This window comes from Tamandua tetradactyla, chromosome 8 (assembly GCF_023851605.1).
Source record: "Tamandua tetradactyla isolate mTamTet1 chromosome 8, mTamTet1.pri, whole genome shotgun sequence".
Lineage (NCBI taxonomy): Eukaryota > Metazoa > Chordata > Mammalia > Pilosa > Myrmecophagidae > Tamandua > Tamandua tetradactyla.
The window spans coordinates 36,655,365-36,660,631 of NC_135334.1; the positions used below are offsets into that span (position 1 = coordinate 36,655,365).

Genomic DNA, 5,267 nt, shown 5'->3' on the forward strand with positions numbered 1-5,267 from the left:
TAAGAAACAAGGGAAAAGAAAAGATGAACATCACAGGGTAAAAAAAGATATACAAGGCAAAAAGCAATTTAAAGGAAGATGGTTTCTATGTATTAATATCAGGTAAAATGGACATTAAGGCTAAGAACATTACCAGAAATAAGTAGCATTTTATAAAATGACAAAAAGACACTTTAGATGGATACACATAAAATTTCTAACCTTGTATACTTCTAATTAGATATAGTCAATATATATAAAACAAGAAACATTTGATAAAAGCATCATTTAGAAGGGAAATTTTCACAGAAGTCTTTCTGAAATTGAAAAGATGAATCAGACCACATATTAGTAATGACAGAAAATTTAAACAGCTTATGAGCCTATATGCCCTGGATATATAGAGAATATTAAACCCAATAAGTGGGAAATACATATTCTTTTCAGGTTAACCTAGATAAAAAATTGATCACATTGTGGCCTTGAAATTAGCTTTAAAAATTCCGAAGGATTGAAATCATGCAAATTGCATTCTCTGACTAAAATGCAGTTAAGATATAAATGGATAGCCAAGAAAAATACTAAATGTTTAGAAATTGCAAAACACTTTTACATGATTCATGGGATATAGAAAAATATATAATGGAAAATAGAAAGCACTGAACATAGCTATTACCTATTATAATAGTTATTATAGAAATCTTTGTGTATTTGAAACTTGTAACTTGCTGATGGAATTTGTGGAGAACAGTCTTGTAGGTCAATCTAGCAGCAGAGTGAAGAATAGAATGTAAAGTCGCTTTCGGGGAACACATTTGGAAGTCAAAATGTGACTAAAGTCTGAAAAGAAGTAACAAAGAGAAAGAAATGGGAAAATTCAGAAAATTTTATAGAATAAAATGAGAAGGATTTGATATCTGATTGGATGAAGATTATCATGAAAAGAAGGTTGAGACCCCTCAGAGTTCTAACTTGGGTTTTTGGGAATGGGGGTGGGGTGGGGATTTGTATTAATCTGTGGAGTGGAGGAGGCAAGACAGGTCTGTGAATAGAGGAAAGTTGATAGGTTCAGATTTGAAAATGCTGACTTGGAGGTGATTTGAAAGTCTTCATATTATTAAATGTCTTGAGATCTCACGGCAAGATTGATATATAGATTTGTGCATCATTAGGACCTAGAGTGTCAATAACATCATGAATTCTGAGGAATAGAAATCATGTTGATGTAACAGACAAAACAGTGAGAAGAACCCTCATTGCCAACAAGTTGCTTTGGGCCACAATGATACATCGGTGAACACTGGGAGGCAAATAGAGTGAAGATGGTAAGTTCCAGGGCCCGGATGCTTTGCACTAAGATGTAAAAGATAAACAAGGAACTGAATGTGATCATTGCAGTCCTTTCTCTAAAGAACTTTGCCTAGATGAAGAGGAGAGAACCAGAGCTTTCATTTAAAAGAAGTAAGAGGACAAGGGAGACATATTTAAGAATGAGAAGGAGCTGGGCATATACATAGTCTGGGAGGAAAGAGTCAATAATTAGCACTGGGAGAAAGTGCTAAAGATGAAAAAAAAGAGGGATTGTTACCAAAAAAAAAATAAATAAGAAAAGATAAGAGTAATACAGTCAAAGGTATGGGTGAAGGGATTGGCCTTAAATAGGAGGGGTTATCTCAGCTTTGGTGACTTTCAGAAAAAAGTGAATATGGTTATAAATATAACTCATTTTACATGCGGAGAACTGAAAGTTGTGGGTGCTCGATAAATTCATCTTATTTTTTTTTTTTAACTTGGGTGGGGATCTTACAATCCCCTATTCCTTTAAGTAGTCTGCTGCCAAAATGGTTTTTTAATAGAAGAATCAGGGAAAATGTGAAACATATTATCCTAACTAATAACTTTCCATTTGCCTTGTAGCTTTCAAAATTATTTCACCTGTACTCAAAAATCATTTCACTTATGCATTCAAATATATCATTGCTAGTGACTGTATCTCTTTACACTCTTGGAAATTTGCATTAATTTCCTGTAATAACATATGTAGCATTTTTAGCAAAAGCAGATTTTATTGGAAGAAAACTTTTCTCTTGAATAGTGGTATGGAGGGAAAGAGGCAAAATGTGTCATTTACATATACTCTACACAAAAACTCTAGTCAAAATGAAACTCACTCTGTTCTACTAGCAGAGACCTCCATTTAAATTTTTATCCATGTTGCCAGTTTTGGATGCTTTTCTTCAGAAATTTAGAGGGTCAAAAGGACAAGAGGCTTTCTGTCATTTCAAGCTATAGTTAACTCCAGAATTTCTGTGAAATTATTTAAATTGCTCAGGGCAGCCCATAAAGTGCAGAAGATCAAAACTATATCATCTTTATTTGTGCGAACAGGGTGAGGAGGAGCTGCATGTAATTGTGTCAGTATTTCAAAAAGATGAGTTGTAAACAAAAACTTTGTTCTACTTTACCCATTTGACTCTACGAAAAGATAAATACCTTCTCTAAGATCAATTTCAGAATGAATACATCCTGATACCTGCTGCTATACCAAGTGTTCTAGTTTGCTAGCTGCCGGAATGCAATATACCAGAAACGGAATAGTTTTTAAAAGGGGAATTTAATAAATTGCTAGTTTGCAGTTCTAAGGCTGAGAAAATGTCCCAATTAAAACAAGTCTATAGAAATGTCCAATCTGAGGCATCCAGGGAAAGATACCTTGATTCAAGAAGGCCGATGAGGTTCAGGGTTTCTCGCTCAAGTGAGAACGCACATGGCGAACATAGTCAGGGCTTCTCTCTCAGCTGGAAGGGCGCATGGCAAACACAGGCGTCATCTGCTAGCTTTCTCTCCTGGCTTCCTGTTTCATGAAGCTCCCCGGGAGGCATTTTCCTTCTTCATCTCCAAAGTTCGCTGGCTGGTAGACTCTGCTTCTCGTGGCTATGTCATTCTCCACTCTCTCAGAGATCTCCCATTCTCCAAAATGTTTCCTCTTTTATGGGATTCCAGTAAACCAATCAAGTCTCTCTCAAATGGGTGGAGACACATCTGCCCTAATCCAGGTTAACAACCACTCTTGATTGGGTTACATTTCCAGGGAGATGATCTAATTACATATTCAAACATACAATATTGAATAGGGATTATTCTGCCTTTAAAAAATGGGATTTTGATTAAAGCATGGCTTTTCTAGGGTCCATACAGCCTTTCAAACCAGCACACCAAGATAATTTTTGGAATTCTTTTTTGACAATTAAACTGTTGTATCTACAGAAATTTCAACAAGTTTTCATATTAAGAAATCAAATGGAGTCTTGGTGTGCAACCATAAACAATCTCTATAAACACGGAACCATGAACAATGACTTAAAGGTGAAAAGGAATGTTTCTTTAGTCCAAGGTTTGAAGTTGTAGAAGGTAAGCACAAGGAGGTTAGCTATCCCTGGGTTATAGATGATGTACAGTCTGTTTCCCAACTGACATGGGAAATAAATTTACTTAACACCAGTGGCATGCCAGACACCTTTATAATAGATCTTGCTTAATCATTGGAATAATTTGATCATATAGGGACTATTCTGATCTCGCAATACAAATACTGAGAATTTAAATAACCTGCCTAAGTGCACGTATTAGAGTGGGGATTTGCGATGAACATTATAAATTTTTTATGTCTTAACCTTATATACTTAATCTTCTACCCACACCCTTTTCTAAATATTGGCCCTAATGAGAATGATGCATTTTCAGGGTGAAATAACTTATAGAAATGTAGATGAAATGGAGAGACCAGACCTTTACCAATGCAATGAAATTGGTATGGGTCCTGAGAAGAAACTAAATAGAATATTCAGAATCAGACTTTGGATATAGTATTGTCAGACACTTAGCACCTCCTTGACAAAGGCCACTCTTGTGTCAGATACAGTCTCAGAAGATTAGGATGATAAGGATGGCTGATGACTATTTTCCAGAGTTCATTGCTCAAAATTTATGTGAATTTCACCAAAGTGAATTCAATTGATAGTATTCAGAGATTATTAGGAAAGCCACAAATAGATGCTTTCTGCTTGGGACTACATGAGATTGCAATCCCCTCATTCCTTTCCCTACCAGTAGAGGCAACCCATGGAACTGCTTATCTTCATCATCTGAGTTCATTGCATAATTTGTGATAAATAACATACAATTTAGTTCATTTTGGGATTTTTACTTTTTATAATAAATATTCAGAGACAGAGTAAAATTTTAGTAAAATCTCATTATCCAAATATTTGAATTCATTTTCTATCTTCCCTAATGCATTACAAATAGCTCCAGTGTCTATCAGATGAGCAAAAAGGGGAGAAAATAAGTATAACACTATCATGTTTTATTTTTAACTGGTTACAGTTCTTAATTCCCAAATCTCAGATATCTTCTCTTATTTATGGATGTGTGGGCTATGTTTTTAACAGCTTGTATGACAGTAGCATAAAGCATTTCAGAAATCCTAAAGTGATTTTTCCTTAGACCTGTTTTTCTACCAAATTTATAATCTGTCACATTAATCTGATACATCATTTGCTCTAGCAAAGTAAGGATAAAATAAATATCTACTCAAAACTAATTTTTATTAACTATGTCATTTAAAAATACATATCATCATACTTACCTGGCAGGGGAGACACCATGATCACGAAGGTGGTTTTCCCAGGGCGAGGCTTATCCATTGCACTCCGGATGTGCTGACCCCTGTGATTTCCCCAAATGTGGGAAACTCGACTGCATAATTTGTGGTAGTGGGGGACTGCGTTCGCGCTCTCCCTTAGAAAAAAAAAAAAAAAATACATATCAGGGTAGAGATGTTTCCTTTAAAAATGTATTATATAAAAATTAGTAGTAAATTATACAATGTATAAATCATAAAGGTAGATCAACTAAATGAACTAAGGTTCATATAAAGACCTTAACATACCATATTTAATGTGTTTAAAATGTTTTGAATATGTATTATATTCTATTAACTCATGCACAAATAGCCATGTAGTTATCACTTAATGAGCACTAACTAAGTATGTGATTATGGGCTAAGAGCATTATGCACAGTTGCATTTTGTCCTTTTAACAACCCTGTAAGTTTAGCACTATGTTATTCTCATTTTATAAATGAGGGAACTTGGGCTTTGAGAGTTTTGAGAAATTCTCTCAAAGATATACAGCTAATAAGTGGAAGAGCTGGTATGTAGTCACTGTATTCAGTGATACAATTTTGATGCATACCTTGCACCATGTACAAAAAATGAACTTGGAAT

At 34.7% G+C, this 5,267-nt stretch overlaps 1 non-coding gene across 1 annotated transcript; it reads left to right on the plus strand.

Moving 5' to 3' along the window:
• Positions 1-4,619: 4,619 nt before the first annotated feature.
• LOC143645306 (U1 spliceosomal RNA) lies at positions 4,620-4,783 on the plus strand. Its single transcript, XR_013157030.1, has one exon. It is a non-coding gene; the product is annotated as a U1 spliceosomal RNA (small nuclear RNA).
• The last annotated feature ends 484 nt before the right edge of the window (positions 4,784-5,267 follow it).